Here is a 26,319-nt window from a genome sequence, read left to right on the forward strand (position 1 = left end):
AACTATTTTTAAATAATGTGAAAAATGTACTAGCGTGGTACTTCAGTAAACTGATTTTGTGATTTGCTGCAGGACTTCTGAAAGTCAGTGAAGTTCTGAACACTCATCAAGTAACTAAACTTCTAGTGCTTCATTTTTACTTTTTGCAAAGTAAAAGTAAACTTTCCTGAGAAGTGCAAACTGCTGAGACAACAAGCAGCCAGGTAACAGTAATTACAACACATGCTATTGAACAAAATTGCTGTAATCAAAAACATTAACAGCTGACTTCAGGAACATAATGGGACACAAAGGCAGCCATGGCTTTCACGTGGCCCTGCTTACACCTTCTCCTCCTAGTGAGTTTCCTCAAACAGGACTTGAAATTAAAAAATGCCAGATTTTATCAAGCAAAATTCTTAGCAAGAAATCAAAGCGAGCAGATGAGAGAACAGAAATATAGAGGGATTATAAATGAGTTTCCTCTTTGCACACTGTGCCCTTGCAAGATGGTCTTTGTTTCGAGCCTTGGCTTCAGTCAAGAGTAGCTTTGTGACACAGAAAACCGCATGCTCCTTCTTTGCCCTTAGGGAACTTCCTCCCATGGCTTAGCTCAGTGTTAGCTATCTTCTTCCTGATCCTATCAGCTCTTCTTCAGGCTCTGCATGAGCTGCTGGCTCCAAGACTCCTGGAGACTCCCACTTTCTCTTCTTCCTCCTGCTATACCGAGTAGTCTCCACAACCATGTCTCTCCTGAGCATACTCAGTTTCTCACCAAATACACGCTTCCAGAGGATTTCACAAGATCCAAGCACCCCTTTTAAAGGGCAGGAAAACCAAGAACAAATAGAACAGATACCATGCATCAAAGAATCTGCAAGAAACTTCAAACCACTGAACAATTAACCAGAAAGCTTTCTTGATAATTTATTCGATGTCTGATTAAATGACAGCATGAAGTCACATTGTTTAAGTGCAACAATTATAAACCAGACAGACACGACAACATAATGCTGAAAACAGCCTTCATGCCACAGTGAGACATTCAGTAAACCATAAAGACGCCTACATGTTTCTAACAAAAAGATTAGTGGTAAGATTCTTTTTCCACAGCTGCGGTAGCCTTCGTTCAAAACTCAATCTCCTCTTCGAAAAATTTAGATACACCATTAGTTTCAACTTCTACATTAAAAAAAAAACCTAAAAAGTTACATTTTACATCAGAGATGAGAACAGGTGTAGAAAGTGAAAAGATGACCAAATTCCAGTTAATTTTTCCCTCAAAGTAAGCAAATAGTCATTTTATAGTTAACTAAAATAAAATACCCATTCCTGCTGGATGTTTATAACAGGTCTCACAGGACAGATCCTTTCCAGACATTCATGGAGACTGCTTCCTTATAATCTAAAAGCTTCAGGACCTAAATAATGAGGCAGACAGATTAGGTGGCAAATAATAAAATCATACAAGTGAGATAAATCCACTCAACTACATCTCAGGAGTGATATTTTCAAAATATATTAAAATACAGGCAGAACAGAGGCAAAATTAATGAACTTAGGAAGGTGGTACTAGGCAGCCACAATCGAGAAGCCATCAGACTCCTAAGAGTGCTATCATTTCGGCAGTCAATTTTTAAAGCAGCATGGAAAAACATTCCTCAAGATCTAAATACATCTTATTGACATTTACTTCATAACCTATTTCATTCTTATTCAAGGCTGAAGTCACTCCCCTCCATGTGGATGTCTACACTTCTAAAAACAGTTGCAAGATAAGACTGTCCAAATTAACCATCAGGAAGGCCATTAAAGGCAGTTATCTACATTAAGATGCATATCCCAACACATATAGATATTGCACTAAACTTAGTTTCCACTAAGCAAAGAAGCAAGAATATTATTCAGAATATTTTTTGCCTTTGACTATCATTCTTTCCCTTTATTGGCAGATGATGTCTGGTATCTGGTAGTCCATGTATGTATATGTCTAATACAACACTACCCTAGCCACTTGGCTCCACTTACAAAAACGTTACCTGCAGTCCTTACAGTATCCTGAATCTTCAGATAAGAGCTGTTCTATGAATAAAAACTGTAAACTTAATTTTAAAAGTGACTAACTTTGTAACTTCTTTTCCTTGGCACTGGCAACAAACCTGAATACACAGTAGGTTAATATGTTTTAGCTGATGAGTGAAAATTCATGATGCTACAGCAACTCCATTACTTGCTATACATGCAAGGCAGAGCATTTGATAAAACTTCATTATTCCACCTTTCTTTCTTGCAGATTGCAGCAAATTGAAAACTTGTATCATTTGACCCTAACTAACATTACTGCTTCATAATAAAGATTCATGACTCAAACTGCACATAGGAAGATACACTAAAATCTTTATTTCAATAGCTTCTGGAATGAAATGTCTGGCTTTTTAAAATACTTAGTGACTATAAATAAATGACAGAAAAGTCTGACCAATTTGGTCCCATTATTGCACTAAAAACAGAAATCCTCAAAATTCTTTAAATATTTTAATTCTTTTTTCTTGTCAGCAAGCCATTACAAACATCTTACATGAACAAATTTTTAAACCTGCCAAAAGAAAGCAAACCTTAAATGCACATTTTAAGTATGACCATAGCCTTGCTTTTCCCTAGTGTAGCCATAAACATGGACGTCCCACTCAATTCCACTACCCAAAATAAAAGAGCCACTAAAAAAGTATGAATGACAAGATATGTTTGACAGAAGTTTAAGTGAAAGCTCAGAAAGGTTTAATTGTCTTCAGCAAGGATCAGTTAAGTGATCTGTACACAGAAATACAAAGCCCTTCTGATAAACTACATCACTGAAGAGTTAAACAATGGCAAGGGGGACTGAGAAAAGCAAGACGAGATATTACAAAAAGCTGCATCTTAATGTAGTTGAAAGACAGATGGCCTACTTTTGGTTACATTAGGTAGCCAAGAATCTGAAGTAGAAGCCCAAATAGACTCAGCTCATCATAAACTTCCCTTACTGAAAGCCTCTTCCATTTAAACTAGTACATTCATTCGACATGAAACATTACAGCAGATGCAAGCTTTTTGAACCTGTAAGGCACCTCTGTCTTTAGTATGCAGTCAGCCAAGTGCCATTTGATGCAATGACTTGGATTAGGATTAGTCAAGGATCGGAGACTATATAAAAACTGGACATCCAGAACTGCAATTATGAGTTCAAATGTACAAAATACACATACACACAGTTTACTACTCTGATTTTTAAAAATGAAAAAAAAAATCTCCTTGCTATCAAAGAAACTAGCAGAAATGCACACAAGATACCCTAAAACTGCTTCAGAAGGGAAGACTGCATTAAACAGCCTCAGTCTCTTCCACTGTTAGATGGTCAAAGAGAACATCTCAACATAAATATTGAATCAATGATTTTAGCCCACTAGGAAAGTGTTAGAAAACAGTACCCATTTCACACACACTGTTGGATCCCTTCCATCCATACTACCTTCATCTCTGACAAAAACCTAACTAAGAGAAGAAGGGAGCATATTTAAGTTGTAAATGAAACACTTAAATGGTACACGAAACACATGATGGCAGACATTAATGACTTCTCCTTCAAGGCACTGACTGTAGTTGCAGCACTTTGTTAACAGCAATATCTTATTTTGATAAGAGTAGTCACATCCCACTACAAAACTTAGATACTGCCTGTAGCACTGATAGAAAAGCATGCAGTGTGCAAGTTCAAAGACCTAAGGCAATCTTGAGCTTGGAGAAATCAGTGATTAAGATGGGGATAAATTCCTGCATGTGAAGCAGTTTCTTTATTTTCATGTCTGAATAACTATAACGCCATTTTTATTCCTGCTCTAACACAGGGAATAACTAGAGGACATGAGGAAGAATCTGCTCTCTCTTCCTTTCTGATATGACAGTAAAGCACTTACCTCTGTAAAAAACCTATAGGCTTACTTACCTAAACAACCCCCCCCCCCCACATACTAAATATACGCATGAAAGTGGATTCTGTATTCCCAAATACCAAAACCCAGATGCTAGCTTTATTATTTCACAGCATCTTGTTTTATTCATTCTATGTAAATCTTCTGTCAACATATGGTTATGTAGAGCCACATGAGTAAAAAAAAAAAGTGAACCACTGACAACCAACACGCAGTTTATAAGCAAACTTCAAGAACCTCCTTAGAAGTGTCACTCTAACCCCCGTTATCCTGCAATAAACCCCAACTTCTCTTAACCTATCATAAAAATGTTATTGCTGAGTACTCCTGGCCTTCAGGACATTGAAATTCTCTCTTTTACATGCTGACTTGAAGCCTTGCAGCAGCTGAAGCAGTAAATATTGACAGCTAGCTGGCAAACAGCAGAGATACCAGTGCTCATAGTCTCCAATTTCACCTGCATCAGCAAAGACAGGGCCTAGAAGGGTCAGTAACTAGGCCCTAGCTTGTTCATCTTTTTTACTGTTGCTTTTGTCTATCTTAAAAAGCACTTTCTTTTCCCTCCATAAGGCTGGGGCTCCTTTGAACATGCCTGCTTTCATATATCACCTTGAAAACCTTCAATTATCTATTAAATCTCATTGCAACATTTAGATACGCAGTAATTAAAATCTCTCTCTCACTACAAAGCTTACTGCCAGAAACTATTCTGAGCATCTGGTTCCATCCTTTCATGCTGTTACATAGTTCAGCTCATTTTCCCCTAAATGATGCTTTGCAAGTTTTGCATATCGGGCCAAGTTAACAATTTACACATTGCTTAACAAAAGTTAAACAAACAAAAAAGTCACCTTAGAGCAAGCATATGGAGAAGCTGTACACCGAATTATGAGATACTCCTGACAGCACAACAGAAATGAAAAAAATGAGTAAAATGGTTTTTAATTAATACATATTATTGGAGACCAAGTTCTACTTTTCTCTTAGTTCTCATCCTGTATCCTCTAGTTTGAGGCAGGATTACAGAAGCAGTCAGGAAATAAATTCAGACTTGCTTAAAGAAAAAAGAGGAAAAGACTACAAAATTACTTGTGTCTTCCCACTGGAGGGAAAGACAGCTTTCCAAAAGTTTGCCCTACAGTTCACACAAACTGCAGATTCATTATTTCTTTTTAGCTAAATTTCACCCTACTGCCCAGCAAAACAGATTTTAAACTAAGATTTCAAACAAAGACTCCTGAGTACATCCAAAAATGTTGCATTTTACCTGTCCTGCAACAGACAAGAAACACCGAGTCAAATCTACCTCTCCAAGCTTTAGGTCACGATTTCATCTGAAGCTAACAGATTTTCACCCCTGCCCAGACACAGCTAAGCGTATGGCCTATATTTATATTTTTAAGAATTCTCCAGCATACAGAATCATTGTTTTCTCCAGTATATAGCTTTACTGGAGGAGGGGCGGGAGACTTATCCTGTATGCTATAAATATTTGCCTATTTTCAAAGGGAAGACAGGAACGAAAACAAGCTTACCCTCTACTTCTAGCACTAAGTGCTTTCCATGAGGCACTAATCTCAACGTGTTAATTACACCAATACTTGTGGAGATTTTTGCTCATAGCTTCTTCCAGATTCTTCTTCCTCTTTGTCTAGTACTGAAGATACATTAATTCTGAAGGCAATACACAATTAAGAACATTAACACAGCTTTGCACATGACAGGCACTTCCCCCTGTATGCATCATTTATTCAAAAAAATGCAAGTCCTTTGGCAGTCTGCATCAGGAGAAGTACCACACAAAATCTTAGTCTACCATAAGTGTACAGTTCAGTAATAGATAAGCACGCATGAGTACTGTCCAGTGCACAGGAGTGCAGCATCTAGAAAGCAGCAATGCACCAAGCTTTGTTGTTTAAACAAAGTGAATGAAGATTTCTGATTTTAGGTTTTAACGTTACCAAATCAGCCCATTTCAAGATTTGCAAACTGTCAGCTTGGGCATGGACAGGAAAAGGTACTCAGTCTATCTAATGAACCCTCACACTCGAAATTTCATTTTATTCAAACGACTGCCCTTGCCTAACTCTTTCAGTAGGTGGAACTGAAGCAAAAATATTCCTGAACAGGATACTAACCATCCTCATAGACTTTGTTTATGGAGGCGAGATAGCTATCCCATCTCATTGTTTGTTCCCTTTTAAAATGAGTTCAAGCTGGCTTCAGGGAAGATGCTCACTCTATACAGTCAGGAGAAAGGCATTAAAAAGAAGGGGAAATCCCCAGAAGCAGAGAAAAAGCGTGACAGAAGACAGCCACAGAAAGAGTTAACACTAAGTCTACCTGTAGTGAGCTCACAACGATGCCACAAAGTGTGAAACAAAGACCTGCAGATTGTTTTTAACTTAGTGGATTCAAAGAGACATTAAAGAAACTCATCCTCATTCACCTTTAAAGAGGTCACAATATGGGAAGATCTTTCAAGGGTGTCCACGGTAACCTTTGGCCCTCTAAAAGCAAAATCAGTTAAGCACTTATAGCACAAGACTCAGCTCTTGTAACCAAAATTCATTTAGAAGAGACAAGAAAAAGCAAGCTAAATCAAGAGAATGCAATTAGTATATGTTTGTCCACAGCACTGACAAACACTTCAGAAGAACCATTGAAAACTTAAGACCTCTATCAAAAGCTGTAATTTCTTTGCAGTGTATCTCCGATCCACTCTGCTATGGAATAACAAAACGCAAATTCTAAGGAAACTGTTGATTTCAAATGCTATTAATTCAGTCACTTGGGTGAAATGATGATTAGTATTTCGAAACACACTTAAAAAGACCAACCTTAGCTTCCAAAGCACAATTATATTCTGCAGGGCTAGGAAACATCAGGTAGATTAGGGTATGTAACTCTTCATGTCTGAGAGCATAATGTTGTCATGTTTTATGGAATAATTTCAGTTCTCTGTTCTATTTAAGACAGTTTGATGCTGCTTATCTATGCATGTCCTTAAAGTACTCAAAAGAAAGTCTGTTAGGCTTCCTCATAATTGTTCTAAATTCTACCAGAATTGCTCTCCCAGAATAGGAGAATTTCATAGAAAATATCCTCAAACTTAGAAGGAGCTTACTAGCCCACAATCCACACACTATCCAGAGGGAGGTGTCTACATATTCATCTCAACCGAAAGGGGAGAGAAAAAGAAGACATCATGTGGAAAACACGTAAGTTAAACCATAGTTGGGGAAGGGAGAGGTGTTCAGTTCTCTGCCTGTAGCCAAGTCTCACTGGCAAGCGACTCCAAGCTTTACACGTGAACATTGTGCCGGAAGAAGAGAGGAACTGCCAAAGCATTCAGAATCTACCTGAATTTTACAGTTTGGGAAATGCAATCATGCAACTACATAAATGCCTGATAAATGGGATGTCAGAAATGCATTACCCCAGATTCAGGATTAAAGCTGCAGTCTGGTGCTTAGACCCCACCTAACACATTTTTATTCATTTGGGCCCATTGCTCAAGTGCAAGGAGAATCCTGCTATCACATGCTAAAAATGGTATCATGTAACAACCAGAGGGCACGATGAGCAAGCCATTTTACTCTTTCCACACAGCACAAGAAGTCAAAAAAAATAAAATAAAAAAAAACAGAAACAGTAAACCAACATCAATATTGCACTTTCAGCAGCAAGCCAGAAAAAAAGTTTGTATTAAGTTTGCTAGTATTTTCCACTGAAGTGCTTAGTTATGGTTTACTTTGTGTCACTCTCTTGATAGAGGACTGTATGCATGCAACTCTTGCCTGCTGCAGATTTAACAGGTCACAATTTGGGAGATGGTATGCAGAGATGTCATTGCCACATCAGCTTTTAAGCACAAGTAATACCAAGAAACTATGACAATACCACTGCGTTGCCAATATTCACATTTGTAGCTTTTTTTTTTTTTTTTTTAAATGATTAGGTACCAAGGATCAGATTGCTGTTTTCAGGTTTCACTCAAACTAATCTTTAGCCATCACAGCAGCAGCAAACTATGAATAACAGCTTAGAAACAAACAAAATAACTTAGAATTCAAAAGTACTTGGATTTTTTTCATCTATCTTAAAGTTTCTCTTCAACTGGTATGCAGGCGCAACACTTCAATATTTTAAGTTCTGCAGCTGATTATATCCCATTTACGAACTGAGTCTCTTCAGATTGTTCATTTTATTTAGTTAGCAGAACACTGAAAATATCATTCAGAGAAACTGTAACTTTTGAGAATTTCACTGTTTTATTCACGTGCATAAGATCATACGGTTACTAAACACATGCATGCTAAATATATCACATGGTAGCATGTCAGCAATTCAGTTCTGTACAAGCTATTCGTATTAAATTTCTCCTGTAAGTGGCATTAGAGTTTAGCTCCGCTACAGCAAATATTGGAAGAGGCCTCACATTCCAGAGAAACCATCTGAAGGAAAAAACTATGCCAACAGAGTACTAAGTGTGCCAGTGCTGCTTTAACCTGTTTACTATTTTAACACACACATGTAACCCTTGCATTTAAGTTACCTATACTATGAATGTTTAAGATTCAAGACCCCAAAATTAACTGGTTTGTCTCGACTTTCTCACCATGCAAATTTAAGGAAAAGGTCGAAAGATTCTTTAAGTATAAGACTAAGGAAATTCAAATCAGGACATGTTACCAACTGAATAGTATATTGAAACATTTGAAATTCTTTGTATACAATATCAAATATGTGCAGGAGACATTTTACTCATTTATTAAATTGACTGACTACATAAAAGCTTCTAGAACACGTTTAAATAAATTTCATTGCATACTGTTCTAACAATTTCATAGCAGGTGTTCTCTGTAGGATACACTGACATATAAAAGAGAAACATATTGTCACTATATTGACATATATAGACAGACACACTCTACCACATAAAAAGTACAAACAAATTTGAATTGTCAAAATTAACGCAGTACACACTTCAAATTTCTGTCCAGCTCTCTTTCTACTTCTTCCTATGTCATACTGCTACAGGAAATGCCTAACCTGTTGAGGAAATGAAGGCAATCTCTTTTAAAAGCAGCCTACGGACTAACATAGAGGGGGAAATTTCAGATAATGTGTTTAATGGCTTCAGACTGACCGTCTTGGAGAACATGAAAATAAAAGGGGAATAGATTTGATTGCAGAGATCAAGAGAGACTAGAAGAGTATCTGCATTTTCCTGGAAGAATACACATTAATCCTTTTCATAAAGGTAGAGGAAAGTCTAACTCATTAAACTCAAATACTGAGTGGTAAGAGTGTAATCGCAATAAGCTTCAGCATACAGGCTGCGGGGAGGGGGGCACGCAAGGGTAAAACGATCAGTTAGTAACTGAATTACCCACAAGAAAGATGCTATGGGCATATCAAAAGAACAAAGAGAGGCAAAAGTACACACATGCTGTAATAAATGGTTGCAGACAATACTTTAAAATAGTTTGTTGTGTAATCAGAGTAATTCCTTCAATCAGCCTACAGAGAACACCAGCAGTTTATCAAATAATACACTGACACCAAGATACAGAGCATCACATTTGACAGAACAGATGCATTACAATACTTGCAATTTTAGTCAGTCAAAGGTTAGGACCAAACTCTGTTTAAAATCTACAGTATGCTCCTAATATATTGACTGGGTTTCATTTAGATATCAGAACTTTTGCATACTTAACAAATGTTACCATTTTCATCCTTAATAAACTTTTACATGAAATTCAGGACTAAAACACTGTATTGATGTGTTTCACATCTCACAATCCTCAGAAATAGCCCAGTAGCTAAGGGACCAGACAGGTTTTCTTAATTGAGCAGGAAAAACGTGTATGTTAACCAGGGACAGACTATGTATCTATATAATGCCACATAAGCACATGATTAAGATATTTTATTTGTTCAAATAGCATCATATTGACTAAGTGCTAAACCTGGCAGCACTTTGCCTGATAGCTTTTATATCAAATCTGGGCCACCTTTGCACTTACAGGTTTCCATGCAGCTGCTGGTAAGAATTCCCCACCCTCCACTCTCAAGGGAGCACAGAAACTGTCATTACAAAGAAAAAAAACTCCTCTTATTTTAAGAGCTGTGGCTCACCTCTGTATAACTGTCAAAGATGTGAGCCTAGCCAAATTATAATATTCCAATTGTTTACTTCCTGCTAAACTTGGCATTTAACAAATACTTAAGCCATCACTTCCTCCTCTACATCACTCAAACCTGTTTTTACTTCCAATCTTCTCTGAAAACTTATTTCCATCTTGATGACTTAAGAATTAAATATCACTCTGACCTGCTATTAGCAAAATCACAGCATTGAGGAATAAAAACAATGCACCAGCAAATTAAAAGTGTACAACTCTTGGCACATTCAGACTACTTTGATATCCAAATGGATTCCTTCTGCAAAGAAAAAGCCACATCAGCAAGCAGAAAAGCTACCCTGATCAAGACACAAAAAAGTAATTAAATAACTGAACTAGTACAGTAAGCTTCAATATGAAGAAAACTCTAGGAAGTGGGAACAACAAATAATACCTGTCTAAAAAGGCCACGTTTCTTATTAACAAATTCCACCAATATAGTAACAGCTGAAATACAAGTGTTTATAATTCAAGCAAATACTATTAAGGTCCTACAGAGAAAAGTTACAGTCCCACAGAGCATTTGAAGCATATTTTGACTACGAATAATAAATGTTTAATAATATACACAGAATTTTAAAACCACTGACCTTAGAGCTTGCCAATAAATTATACACAACTATTTGATGCACGTTACTCTTATTTCAGGAAAAAAAAAACAAAACAAAAAAACCCAGAACAAAAAAAAAACAATCAAAACCTACCTAACATTACAATCAATGAAAACAGGGCTTACACAGTGTAAAATTATGCAGTTGCTCTATTTTTATGATCAGGTAGCAAGTAATTATTTTGTTTTTGCAAAAGTGTTGATATATATCAGTCCAGTTTTGAAGTATATATTTTCCAAACCTAAAGTGGAACCAAGGAACAAAACTCGATTCTATGCTACATACCCAACTGACTGATCTGGAACTTTATTCATGACAGCACTAGAAGATGAACCAAAAACACATGGAAAGTTACTAAGGCATGCTGAAAAAGATACTGAGACTAAAATTCATGAGACTTTCTAGTTCTCTTTCTCCAGAGAAAATACTAGCACTTTAATAGTTAAATCTGACAAAAAGCACTCATGATCCACCCTCTGGAAAGTGAAATGAATGAAAGCTACAGAAAAAGTAGAGAAAGAAAAAAAACAGTGGGGAAAAAGTATTTCTCACCTACTTGCAATTCCTTCCCCCCCCCCAAAAAAAAAAAAATTAGAAAGAATGAACAGTTGAAGTCTAGCACATTCAGTCTTTCAGATCCTCACACCTAAAATTACACACAAGGTTGCTTCAATTGTTTACATCACTGCATTTTAGACAAACCGTGTGGCACACCACACCTTATCTTCAAAAAAATTGTTTTCCCTGTCACATTGACAAGGAACAGCACAAGAGATTGCTAGGTTGCGCTCACAGGCAGGGAGAGGAGATTAAGGCACTTGCACCAGGGTCAGAAAGAAATCAATCAACTTCAAAGGCAAGGCACCAATCTTCAATTTCCTCTGTGGCAAAACAGCTAAACAAGGCAAGGTTTGGCAAGAAAAGTAACATTTGGTACAAAAGAAACCAATTAGCAGACAGGCTTTGGGGCACAGAAGTCCCCCTGATCATAAACAAATAGCGAACTGAAAATCAGCACAGGTTAGGAACAAGTGTTCTTAATTTAAACTTACAGTCATCAGCTGGAAAACAGAAAACAAATGCAAAAATGCGGCATTCTAATTAAAAATTTACTTCCTTTATCTTTCTTTTTTTTTTTCAGTCCACCAAGTATCAGCTCTTGCTATTTAAGTCCTTCAGTTAAAACTAAGGTTTTCAGACAGTCAAGCATCTATTTGGTCAGGTCAAACTGCAATGTAGTAAAAATTATCACCATCATCATCCAACCATTATCAGCACCACAAGAGCTGTACGCTGAACTGTTCAGAAGACTTTGTCATATATAGAGATCAAAATAAAACTAAATCCTTATCTCACTAGTTCTTCTGATTTGTTCAAGACTGTCTGACTCAAAGATTTCTTCTTAGAACAGAGTCAGTCTAGATCATGGACAAATTTTGGAACTAAGTTTTACTGAAAGCCATAAACTTCATTTCAGTCTAAACATCCAAGTTAAATATGCAAAGAAAAAAAAAGAATTTTTTAGGATGACTAATTTAAATTTGTCACACAATAATTATGAAGAGTTTCAAGTCTACTTTTGAAGGATTATAGCCATTTTACAAAGCAAGGCCTGCTAAATCAAAGAATCTTAATACATTCTCACAACACAAAAATTACCAAAACACATTTAATAAACCTACTAAAAAGAACAAAAAAAAAGTAGGTACAGACTGTCATTTGCTTCAGTAGAATATATCAAATAGTTTCAGCACTCTTCTGCTAAAGATAAGAACAAAAGCTGAAACAGGAATTCACAACTTCAAACCACACGAGACCACGTGGTAAGGCATACCCACCTCAAAATGCAGGTGCACTGGCATCCACCTCTCACTAGTGAATAAACTCATAATTGAACATATTAACTCACTTTCTCAAAGGCTTAAGAGATGACAAATACCACTTTCCAGAAGCATTCTCCATTATGAAGCAGTTCTGTCTCATTTAGATACTACAATTAAAGAGCACTTTCTGATGCCATGGATTTCAGTGGTAGGGGAGAAAAACAAAATAAATGCTTGTGCCGTGCGAGTATCTTAACATGCCATTCAGCTATGTAGCTACACTAAACTAACTAGTTTAAAGGTAGTCTGCATACCTCTATCTACACACAAATTGCAGTCACACCTTTAATCACTATATAGCTATACCTTTGATCTAGGAGGGGATCTGAGGAATTCTAGCTAAACAGACTGAAGGACTGTTTTCCTGAATTTGGTCTCTAATCTGGAAGACAGATCTACTGAGTAGTGTTTTTCCCATCACGCGTTGTTCACTGTAGTAGCTCAGCAAGTCTTTCAGATGTGAGCACTATTAAGATAAGCAAGGAAGCTTCTGTATGTGAAATACAGGCAGAGCCCGTGAGCTTGTAACATGGCCAAGCACACTGCACAGACTCATATGGGGCAGTGATCTAAGGTCAGGATGAAGAACCTCATTGCTCTTCCAGGAAGCTTTAGGAGATTTTATACATAAATTGCCCAAGACTAACAAAACAGTGCTGGATCCTAGACACAACCTTTCTCTCAAAATTACAAAAATGACAGACACACCATCTTCCCTCATCATCCAAATGACTTTAGGCCTCTCTAGATCCACTGCATCTTCCTATACCCACAATACAGACCCTGGACAGAAAAAAAGGACTGAAAGACACCATAACAGCCACAGTATCTGCAGACAAAGGAGGAGAGAAGGGTTGGCAGTGTGCCCACAGGCTTGCTGACTGAGTTGGGTAGGTAAATTATGTGCTCCCACCTCTGCATCACTGACCTACAGCCAGAGCTCCTTTCACCTCTTCAGAAGTCCTGGGACTCTAGGGCTGAATCTGAAGTCATCGCTGCATTCTGGAAATTCAAAGTGGCAGTGAAAGCACAGCTACATTCATCAGATTGCGGCTTCATTAGACTGTGGCTTCAAGAAGTGGATTCAATATTTACTGTAGCTCTCAAACAGAGATGTACAGTTTTGCAATGAATGACTGTAGAAATGTTCTCTAAACAATGATAATACAATTAGGTATCACTCATTTAGACAGATACATTACTTTAATTGGGGTCAGACTGTCTCCTATGCCCAAAATAAGAGTTAAATAATCCAATTTAGTATGGGGGTAAGGCATAGGAGAAAGACAAAAAATGGCATTTACATCAGCTTTCTAATTCAAAAAAAGAAAAAGCCATTTTTCCCCTGCAGGAACTATTAGCACCCCTTAAGATGTTTCACCAAACGTGATTTTACAGTTTTCTTTTTACACTGTTTTAGAAAGTTTTGCTAAGGCAGCTTGCGTATTGACAGTAATACAACTAATATGCTCTATTATAAAGAAAACAATAGCAAGATCTGACCAATTTGTATTTAAGAAAACACCTTCACTACCATGGGAACACTGTTAGGATTTTACCATTCACCACTATTCAAGTACTCTAAAGGAAGCTTTTCTGTACTAGACTTCTTCTCTTAATAAACTCTCTACTAATACTTCCAAGACACAAACTTTAATAGTATAACAGGGAACAAGCACATAGGCAATGATGCCAGCTTACAGCATTTTCATGTAAAATAGATCTAATAGGCATATGGGAGCATGGTGGAAAGAACACCAGAATAAGATCTACATCACTTGCACCTTTGCTATGACAAAGGATGTAGCTGCAGCAGTGAAACTAATTCACTGAAACCTCATTGTAAGCACAGTTAATGAACATGAGGGAAAAAGGAAAGCTGAGAATCAAGCATTACAAGAAATGCACCCAATTCGGTTCAAAGCTGACTTCATCTCATCTGGTCTAGAAGTTTCACCAGAATAATTTCACTTTACCAGATTGAACCATACTGTAATGATACATATACCAAGATTTCGGGATCACAGCTCTAACAGCAAGTAATACGAGTTCCACTTCCTGATCTTCAGTTTTATTACAAGGCTATCTGTACACGTAAGAGCACTAGCAATGCCAGCAAAATAAAACTAAATTAGTTTAAAAATTAAACTACATGTAGGACTCCCAGAGTTGTTGTCATATACAGGAAAAGTCTTGGAAACTGCCTGGCATAGGCAAGACTTTAAGGTACAGAAGACGATTTAAAACACTAGTCGTCTTAATCCCTGTCTCATGGCTGGAGGTAATAGAGAAAATTTATAACTGGAAGTGAAGATACTTTTTTTTCTAACTGCATTTTACAGAGTTCAAGTTATCCTTTCAGTGATTGTCTAGCTAGTGAACGCAAATGCTAACACTACATAATAAAAGCATTTCTTACAAATTCTGTTGCAGAGTTTGAGAGATTAGAAAAACAGGACCTAAAAAGGTCTATTTGGAAATTGGATTTTTTAGACTCCAAAATGAACAGATTTATCAATCCAAATCTAGAACAAACTAAATACAAACAACAAAAAAGCTAAAAAATGACACTAAAAAAAGTATTTTACATGTTGAGATAACAGAACAACATTTTTTGCTTGCAATCCAGAGCAGCCAGTGGTTTTTATACCCAGCATCAGCTACTGAGCATCTGAACATTCTGACCAAATAACTACTTGTATCACACTAAGAGCTGAGATCAGTTTTTAATCAACAAAAAGCATGGCTACTTGGCATGTATTTTTATTCTTTTTCTGTACTTCAGAAAAAGAGGTACAAAGATCAAGATAAGGTATCTTTTAGAAATGACTGAATAAAGCACATCACAAGCAGCATCTTGAATGTGCTCGATATCAAGTTCCTTTCTTACATAGTAAGAAGAAACAAAAGAAAGTACTCTAGTCCCTTCAATATCATAGGAACTACAATTGCAGCACTTAATCTCTTCCAAAACCATGTATTTTAAATGCAGAGTTTACCCTTCAGAATTAATACACCTACAACAATCTTTTTCATTAGTACATGCATTTCTTTCCCTGCCCAAATTTGTATTTGGGTCAAAGGATACTAATGGAATAGGAAAGATAAGACAATTAGAGAAAGCAGTCAAACTCAGAAACACGGTCGCAAATAAGCTGATGCATTAATGGCAGGCTACTACAAAGTCGGAAGGTCTACATTCTAAACCCAGGTCTGAGATTAAAAAGACTGAGAACTGCAAAAAAGGAGTTTGAGCTAAGATGAGAGCACCAGTCTCTCAAGTGAAAAAGCTGATAAACCAAGTCAGACACGCAGACTATGCAACCCAAGCAAAGGAACATCTGTGGAACTGGTTTTTGTATCGTCATTCTGTGTTACTAGCATCTTGGTTGCAACAACTGAAAAAAGTTGCATTCTATTTACTTTAATTGGCTGAATGAAAGCTGTAAATCCCTTCACAGGTGGCTTGAAGTATCCATGTTCAAGGTCCTGCCATCCCTTTGAAAAATTCCTACCCACTCCTTCCTTCCTCACTAAAACAAGTGAAACATCTGTGTGGGTGCACTGTATGAAATCCAATGATGATTGCTGGGCTAGCTGTCCCTTTACTGTTCCAATATTGCTAGCAGAGAAGACTATTTTAAGATAAGCTAATTATGCCAGTGAAGTATCTTAGAAGCCATGAAGATTAAGCAGAAGAGACCATGAAGAATTAAAAACAGTGAAGTACGGATAAGACAGAAGCAAGAATTATGATCTCAGGTATTCAAGATGAGAAGCCTGAAGGATTTCTTGTCAGATGGTAATGCAAGTAGTAGAATTTTAGTTTGAACAGTGACTCTAGATACCTAAATACTCAGTTTCTCTTGCTTCTAACAGTTGCAACGGGTACAAAAGAAACTATTCACATCAACGGCTGTTGTTCCTTTCATCTTCAGAAAATTAGTCATTCAAGTCTTAATATTAGAAGGCCAACACATGAAGAACTACTACAGGTCTTTGTGGCTTGCCTGTAGGTATTATCTACATGCAAGCAAGACAGACAGCCATAAAAACAGATGCCTAAAAAGAAATAGATCTAAAGAAAAAACCTCAGCTCATATAAGTCAATTTGTTGCACAGGAAGCATACAAGAAGTTCATCTGACCATCTTCTTGCTAACATTTTGTCAGAGGAATACATGACGGAAAAGCATGAATATATGATGGAAACCTCATTTGAGAACTAGTCAGCCAGTATCTTCAGGAATACGGTGGCATTATGGACAGGAACACTGCACAACCAATACATACAAATACACCAAAATAGTCAGTCAGGGAGAATTTTAAGAACTTTATAAATATTTCTTAGGAAGAGCAAAACAAGATACTCCTTCCACTTTCGGGGGGGGGGGGCGCGCACGGGGAGAGGGAAGGAGGAGATGACAAGGTGTAGAAACAGAAAAATCTAAAATGGTTTCTAGACAAACAGGTCTTCCAACTTTATTTGACAGAAATAACCTCTTCCTCCCCTCCCTGCTTCCCCTCCCCGCCCCCAAATACCTAAGACTAATAAACTGCTGCCCACTCTGAAACCATATACAACTACAGTCCGAAGTCTGGCACAAGAAAAGCAGCAGATGACAGGCAGTAGCAATCACAGCCCACTGAGCCTCTACTCCAGACCATAGAGCGAAAACCTGGGTACAAACATTGCATAGTAATTTCTTAAACAAAATCCCCTGATTAGACTCTCTTTGGGTAGGAAGAGATCACAAATGTTTTATAAACTATCTTCTCATTTACTTACAAACAGGCAGCACCAAAATGAAAATCTATCTCAGATTTAACTTTATTCTGTTGAATGAATCACAGTCTAATATGACATTTAGCTCAAATCAAATACATTAAAAGCACAGCAAATTAAGAAACTGCATATAGCGTTCTAATTATCCTACCTTTAAGAGTTTATTTTCATAAAATTAAATAAAAACACTTAAGAAAATAACAGTTTACCGATAAAAGATTACAGCATTATCAAGGATTGCACTAAACTGCTAGAAGAAGGAACTATATTATCCTCACTTTTTAAACCTGCTTTTCTAGTGAAATGAGGTTTACATGATCACAGTCTGTTCCTCCTCACTAGTAACTGTCGATGTAATAGATCAGTTTCAATCAAGTTGAACACCAGCAGTATCAATGATCTATTACATCAAAAGTTACTAGTGAGGAGGAACAGACTGTGATCATGTAAGCTTCCACAACAGTGCTGCAAAATTTTTCACCTGGTAGTTGCACATATCGCCAAGCCAAGCATCTGAGCTGCAGTGACTGAGAGGCAGCAGTGTCTGTTGGATTGCTCAGCAGGTGGTCAGCAGGCACCTACAGCCAGACTAGCCACAGACAGTTCTTTCCCAGCTAGCAGACCATTTAAGGTAGGTAAAGAACTTAAAGACTTGACAAAGAAACATATACTGTAAAGACAGGAAGCTCTGGAAGATCAGGGAACAATGGAAGAGTCAAAATCAAAAGAAACCAAGTTCTATCAGTTTCGTTGCTTGCACAACTACCATTTCACTATTACTGTTCAGACTATGTTTAATTTATGGCTTCTCATATTGGTTAAGTAATGCCATAGCTCCATAGTTTCTCCAAGTCATATTTTAATACCATAAATAAAATAGGCTGTAGAATACAGGATAAAAGTTTTAATAGACATTATTCATCTTCTCCCCCCTTCCCCATCCCACACTTCATTTGCTCCTGACCAGTACAGTCATAAGGCTGGAATCCTTTTATCTCTGGCTCCAGGCAAGCACAACTAGTGTGACTGCACAGAGCCATATGTGAACGGGAGTTCCTACAGATCCTTTAATGACTTCTAACTCTTAGACCAAAATTAAATATGGGAAAGAAAAAAATGGCAGCAAAGCCCAAGAGCACCCATTAATAACATCAAGTTGGTTTTAGCCTAAGCCTGTTTTGATGCATTTCTTACAGTCCTGTCCCAAGACCTGATGGTTGTGTTCATTCAGAAGCTCAACCAGGACCCCAAATGCTGCACAAGCATGCTTGGATCACCAGAGGGTGCTGCAGGGGCTCCTAAAATAACTACACAGCACATTTGGGCTTGGATCATAAACTGCTAACATGGGGCGAGTCCATTTTTCAGTTTCTAAAAATAGATTTTTACTTGGGCCTCTTCATACTTGCAGTATTTTAATCCCCTCTCCAACAGCCTCTTTTAAAATGAATGCCTTTCTACTCAGTTATTTTCTGAAAAAAAAATTGTTATAAGTTTTAAATAAGCATCTTCTGCTAACACAGAACAGCATTCACTGTAAATATTCATGCATTTGATAAGAGGGCTCATAGACTAATGCTAGGACATCCTCAAAAGAAAGCTATAATAGCAAGCACATCACCACTAGGCTTAACTTGACAATAAAGGAGTCCACCTCCTCAGCAAAGACGTATGGGGAATCTACAAACTGAGGGGGGGAAGGGACACCCACTGCTCTGGAGAAATCTCATACTTAGGTCATGGTAAAAAGAGCTGCACAAAGATTTACTGAAGAGTATACGGTAGGGCAGCTGTGGGCTGTCAGCTTACACGCCACCTTACTGTGAATCAAAGTCCCCTATGTAGATAAACCTGCAGAGAACAATTCAAATAGGAGTCACCAGGAAGTTACAGCATCCTTCAGAATGCTAAGGCAGTGATGATAGTTGAATTTTTGAACTCTCACATAACACTACTTCATTGCTTGAGCAAATGTTGGCCTTTTAAAGTCCTTTCTTCATATTTACAGGTAGCAGGTTTGCAGAAAGTGCCTAACTTACTCCAGCATCCAGGAACATTTATCATTCATGTTTGAAAATCCAGACCTTATAGTCATTTGAACATCACATTTTACCAGTTTGTTGAGGCGACTGAATTAACAGCATGAATAGGTAAACGAAGACTTTGACCGCTAGCTCTTTCTCCCTTCCTCTCCCCAAGGAAAAAAACTGTTTTGACAAAATTATCCTAAGATAACCTTTGTGTTTTTCCCCCCTCAAATTTCAACTCAGATTAAACCCCTAAGCAAGTCTGGAGGATTTTCTGAATTTCTGTGTCCTTTGCTGAGCATGAGTGTTCTATTTTTCTGTCTAATTCTATAACATAGACCTGATCAAATAATAAAACATTTTAAAAATTCAAGTTAATTCAATTGGTTGTTCCCTATTAGATAAGAAGGTCATATGAACCATTCATCTGCAAACGTTATGAAGGCTATTCAGGTCAGCAGTTTTCCATAGTTACAGCAAAGAAAACAACAAGCAGCTACTTAAAACGGAGTATTATTCTTTGATACGCAACAATGTCATTACAAGTTCTATGCATTTCTTCTGAATTTCTAGATTATTTGTATTTTTTTTCTCAAACTTCTACAAATAATCCCTATTCCAATTTTCCAATATCCAGTGAATGCCTGCCCCCATCTCTCTTCAGCCATCCACGATTTTGCCTCCTTACCCTTGAAGAAGTTTGACTATTCTACTGCTTCCTAATGGAAACCATTAATACTTTTACTGCTACCATTTTTTTCATAGTTGAGCCTCACATCTCCCAAAGCAAACATCTTCACCTATGTTTCAGTGACAGAAAGTAAGATGCTATCATTTAGAACACTACAAAGAGAACAGCAAGAGGACCATAAATAAACAAACCCCACAACACTCTCCAGAAGAAACATAGGAGGATATACCACTTACTATCAGGAGAGTCTCTCAAAGGAAATCTTTCTTCTGCACTCAAAAGCTTCAAATCCCAGAAACCAACTAGCCAAGCTACCACATTACTTTTGCTAGTCTCAGTTTGATAATTTGACTGCATGTAGATTCAGAAATTTTAGCATGAAGCGCTTTACTTTCTGTATGCTGAAACAGTGCATCCTCTTGCCCTACCTTTTACTTTCTCCTCTTCTACCCTGAATCTGATGGGTTTCTGAGCATAAACTTAAAGACATCTGAATTGCAATTAAAACCATGTATCATTACACATCAATTTTAACAGTGGAAACTTTTTCAATAGAAAATAAAAATATTTAGTTACTAAAGAATTTAATTTATTTCCATGAGATACAGTATAATAAAAAGCAGCGTGGTGAAGGAACATCCTATTTTCTTAAATATCCTCAGAAGATTCAATGCTTTGAAAGCTCACATTGGAGAGAGCAACATCAGTGAAGTGCAAAAATTGCCTATACACCAACTTATTAGCAGTCACTTTTGTCAGCTTACAGTTTTTAAAACAGGATGCAAGCAGTCATATCAGGAAGAGGGTAGTTGCTGTGAAAGAATGATACCAAAAAAAACAAGATGTCCTTTATGTTGATAACTTCACACAATGTTTCACAGTTACAGTATACAAGTTTTCCACAACAGTAAGACAGCTGATTAAATATAATTCAAAACATCTGGAGAAAGATGCTTGCTTAAAAATATTGTCACTTTTTGGATATCTCAGAAATCAAGAAAAAGAAAAACATCTCCTACTCCAAGTATTACGACCTCTTTCTCAGCCTCCGACTCAAGCACTGAAAATTTCACGTTACAGTCACCCTGTCCCAACACCTCTCAACGGTTTCTTTAATGGACACCTTACCAAGGCAAATCTGTCCTGCACATTAGGGCTGCTCACCTTTTCTTTTTTGTGCATATCCACAAGTTCCTTAAGATTCGACTACTTGCTTACTCTCTTCTCTTACCTCCATGTGTAATTATCCCATATCCCTTCTTTTTAAACTTACAATATTTTCCTAGAGATCATAAAGGATACCAGAATGATCTTCTCTGAATCCCTTCTCTAAACTCTCTATGCCAATAACTTCAAGCAAGAAATTGTTAACAGTGTGGCTACAGGACAGCTCAGTTATAGATAGACCTAATAACATAGCCAAAAATGTAATAATGTTCCCACTCTTAACTTTCCAAACATTATAAATCAGAGAAAATTACAAGGTGAGGCCTATGTACATTGGTACAGCACTCAATACCCATACTGACCACAGCTTGCAAGCATTACTGCAAATATCAAAATGACATAACCACTTTGAATATTCTCACAGGTCTATCGTTAGCTTTCAAACAATAAAGATAACATTAGTCCAATCCATGCAATCCTAAATTATAATGCTGGAAGCAATCTGGTTTTCAAATGAAGTTCAGTTTCAGAAACACTTCCTGGGATTTAAAGTAAATGGAAAAAAAAATCCTTCTTACTCCTGTTATCATGGCAGACATATCATGAGCACAAATATATCTACTCTAAACCTATCTTACTCAGTTAAAAAGAATCTCCCACAACCACAGTGAGAAGGAAAATAAGTGTTTATCCCAGTTATCTATCTCCCTATATAAAACTCACAGTAAAAGATGCTTTGTCATCAATGCCTGTTATACAGATACTTATTCAAAGCAAGCATATTCCTACAGCTATGCTTGCTGATGAATCCTAACACTATTTTCTAACTTAGCATACTTAAAATAGGCATACAACACTTAATAACCATTACTGAAATTCTGCTCGGCACAAAGCAAGACAGAACACACTTTTAAGTCTCTAGGTTAGTCCATAAGGACTAAAGCAGAATTTAAAAGCTCCTCAGGGACAGGGAAAAACATAACCGGGAGATGTGAAACTGATGGGAAGACCCACCTAATTAAGCATCACTAACATTTTGAATATAAAGTAGTTAATTCCCTGAAAAATAATTCAATTAATCACACTCTTATTAAGAAGGATGCATGTTCTTCTTAGCATATGGGCACACTTGTTGTGTTATAACTAAACATATGGGGAACAAAAAGTTTAGTGTTTACTGTAGAAAAGGTTCTCTATTCTCCTGCATTAAAGTTTTGAAAAACAGATCAATCACAGAAATGTTAGCTGGCTCTCCAACAGTTGTTCCTGTCTAGTTCTTCACTGTACACTCAGATGGAGGGTCAAAGGAGAGAGGAAGATCATTACACATACTGTTTAAAATATTCCAGCTCAGTGACCATTTTAGTGCAGGGGTTTGGAAAAAAGAAAAAAAAAAGTCTCAGGGTTGTCTTGCAAGATATTAATACCCCTTTAGTGTCAAATGGAAATGAGAATAGGCAGTACAGGGATTTATTTTTCCCAATTTCTTTAGCTCCACTTGGGATATATTTTTCTTTAGGAACATTCTTATGGAATCATTAAACATAAGGGACTCCATATTTTTGCTTATTAACTGTATCATTAAACTTCAGATGGAAAAAAAAAACCATCCAACTCCCTAGGCAGTAACTTGGAAGAATAATGTTAAAATAAGAATGCATTACATGAAGGTGGAGGTAAGGGGTAGGTATCTAGATCAGATGCGTACTTTAAAATAAACAAAGCAACAAACAACACTACTGCAGGCAGACTACAAGCTTAACCCCATATGGCATTATTTATCAGCACGTCCTCTATCACAGAATACACGCAAAGTAGCAGGGGTGTGCGCAATTGTCACATTACACAACATGGGTTTGTTTTTAACTCTTAGTATTATCATTTTGTTCATTCATTAGATACTGTATGAATCATTTAAAATACATGTTGGTTACTTGCCCAAATAAAGTTCCTGAACTCTTTCTTATTGCAGGTTAACAGAATTAACGTTGGAAAAAATGAGCAAAAGAAAATGTCTTACTGTAATCTTGCAAACAGCATAAGACATTGAAAACACTTTGTAAAAACTCAGGGAAAAAGTAAACTATATTTAGTTATTGCAGGATCTAACTGCCACCTTTGGAGACTTTATTCATTCCACATGACAGGCGAAATAGTTAAACTGAAACCACATTCAGTATCACTTCAGCAACATATTGGCTAGTCCATTCAAATAATTATTCCATTAGCCCTTCAGCACTAGCAATAAAGTGCACACAAAAACTGAAGACTGAAGAGGAGGAATGTAGTGTTCTTCCTTTGTTACTTTACCAGAGCTGAAGGAATCTAATCTGAATACAAGACAACGGGCACCAAAGTTCCCCCATACTATCATGGGCAAAGATTGACTTTTGCCACATGCATTCAACTAAAGAACACATTATTACACATGTGAAAGTATTTCTTTCAGATATAAGAAATGTCGAAACACAGATAAAGCCAACTTTGTGTATAAAGAATTTACACAACATGTACATCAGTACATGATGTTCAATATTAATTCAAAAATAAGTGTTGCTTCAATGAGAAGGGAAAGTATGTCCCAATGTTTTGCACGCATTATCAGGCTGTTGTCATGACGGAATAGGCCCAAACCCTGTGTTTTTACACAGATGACTTAATCGTGTGACCTTTAAAAATAAAGATGAAGAATTTGATAAAGTGAATAAAATGTGCTAAATTTCATTTTTAGAAAAGGTATTTTTAAAAATCAAGCTGAAACACACAGACATCACTCGCACACGGCATAACAGAACACAGTTAGTCAGGCAAAAAGCTTAGTTCCTAAATTAATACAAGACAACAGACTACACAGAATTACACTACTCTACTTTTACAAGTGTTACAGAATTCACAGGCTGTATTTTGTCACGCATGGCACGACCGAGACAAGGCAAGGTAGCATGGCACTGTTCACAGACTAGCATGGTATTTCTAGTCTCAAGGCAGCACTTAGCCCCAGAATACGTAGAATGACATCAACAAGTTATCTGAGAAACTTGGCTAACACTCTAATGTAAACCCTGTAGAAGCTTTACTGCCCACATTAACCAGTTTAAGGTAAACCACATTCACTTCAGCTCAAATCAGGTTTCTCAATAAGACAGGTCTTCTACGATAATAAGTCATTATTTTCTCCAGAATTATCTCAAGTTTTAATACAGCCAAGTCCTTCATATGTTATTAGTACTACATGACTAAAAAATTGATTCTATAGATCAATTTACCCACTTCACTAAATTCAACATTCTCTTATTTCATCCCTTGTTTCCCAGAGTAAGAAAATAATGGTATATGAATTTAGAGGAATTTAAATTCAGGTATCTAAGCATATGCAAATCATTCTATGGACTCACTCATTTACAGAAATGACATATAATTACAATGGTTTAAATACACACTTAAATGACAGAGCAAAACAAGGAAACATACTGTCTAACAACTAATATATTTCTACCATATTTTACAAACTGTGAATACCTTTTTGCAAATAAAACATTAGAAACGCTAGAACGTTAGAAGTGGTTTAGATGAGCTGCACTGGCAGAGAGAGAGAGAGAGAGAGAGAGAGAGAGAGAGAGAGAGAGAGAGACTGCCATCTACATTATAATTGCTCTGAAGTAGATCTCTTCCCTCTCTTTGAGGGATTCTTCTCTTTTAATGATGATACTACTCTACTGCTACTGGTGGACTAAGTCAACTGCATATTTAGAAAGAAATTATGGAGGAGAAAAATAACTAGCTAGGGAACTGGGTTATCTTCCCTCCTAAATTCCCAACCAAATGCTCTCAATCAAACAATATTCATCTCCAACTGGACAGTATATTATAAACCCTTAATATCAAGATAAATTGTTCCGTTTTCTTATTTCTGTTTCACTAGTTAGACAAATACAGAATTTAAAAGTATCACATTGCACCTATGCCCTTTAGTGACTGAAAGTGTTACAATGACATCCTGTATTACATTTTTTCTATACTGGGTAATGTTATTTTGTAAATATATAATGCCTAAATGAAAAAAAAAAAAAAGTTTAGTAAGGGGGACCTCATACTTCTTCCCCAAATCCAAACGACTTGTGGGAAAGGAAAAAAACAAGACTGTGTTCTTACATGTAAGAGGTAGAGATAAGCATTTTAATAATTTTAAAAGACAGACCTATAAAGAAAAACAGAATAGGTTTGCTGTTGTGCCACCTTTTGTGCAAGTGGTTTAAGCACTAGCTCTCAATAACAGAGCAACAGAAATATCCATCAAAATATCACAGCTAGATCTTAAAAATGAAAGATGACTTTTAAAATGAACAATTATTTGTAGTCAGTTAACCTAATCAAGTTTGAAAGCTTATAGACTTCCTCGTGCTATCATAAAAATTTACCAAACATTGAAAATGGTTTAAAATAAACACTGTATATATTACCAATTCCATACCAAAACAAATATGTGTTTTCTTAACGCTGTTTAAAAATTATTCCTTTGTACTGCTCCTTTGTACTTCCCAAAACCATTTTCTCCCCTACCGTTCATGATATATTTAATCCTTGTACAACTATGGGACACAATAGCTTTGCACTGAGTAGTGAAAAAACCTTCTCATACTGTCATCTTTCCTCTAGAAAACTCCAGTTTTTCAACTCTGAAGTTAATCACCTGTCAAAAAAAAAAAATCACTACAGCTTAGTTTTCTAAACAACTCCATTCTCTTTGCCAAACAGCATCCCAAAAGCAGGTAAAAATTTATCGGAAGACATAGCTCCATAAACTCAAAGGATTTACTGCCTTTCAAGCCAAAAAGAGAACAGTCTCTTTCCTTACCCTCATGACTTCTGCACAGGACTGGTTAACGCAAAATCCCATTCGCAGTGCACAACCGTACTTCAATCCCCCCCGCCCCGGACAAAACATCCCCTAGTTTACACATTAGCGAGCAGTTTCTCCTCCCATCTGCAACACACCTTTCTGTGGTGTAAAACT

At 36.8% G+C, this 26,319-nt stretch overlaps 1 protein-coding gene across 11 annotated transcripts in view; it reads right to left on the bottom strand.

Moving 5' to 3' along the window:
- Positions 1 to 26,319, bottom strand: part of MEF2A (myocyte enhancer factor 2A) — a 97,644-nt gene that overhangs the window by 70,081 nt on the left and 1,244 nt on the right. Inside the window, exon 2 of one of the 11 annotated variants that reach the window (XM_026121674.2) lies at positions 1,306 to 1,400. The exons of 7 other annotated variants lie outside the window; for them this stretch is intronic. The gene's annotated coding sequence lies outside the window, so the exon portion shown is untranslated. Of the gene's footprint in view, positions 1 to 1,305; positions 1,401 to 13,563; positions 13,638 to 25,944; positions 25,996 to 26,160; positions 26,195 to 26,319 lie in introns of those variants that run through there. 3 more of the 11 variants (XM_064517903.1, XM_064517904.1, XM_064517906.1) reach the window with 3 other exon arrangements.

This window comes from Dromaius novaehollandiae, chromosome 10 (assembly GCF_036370855.1).
Source record: "Dromaius novaehollandiae isolate bDroNov1 chromosome 10, bDroNov1.hap1, whole genome shotgun sequence".
Taxonomy (NCBI): Eukaryota; Metazoa; Chordata; class Aves; order Casuariiformes; family Dromaiidae; genus Dromaius; species Dromaius novaehollandiae.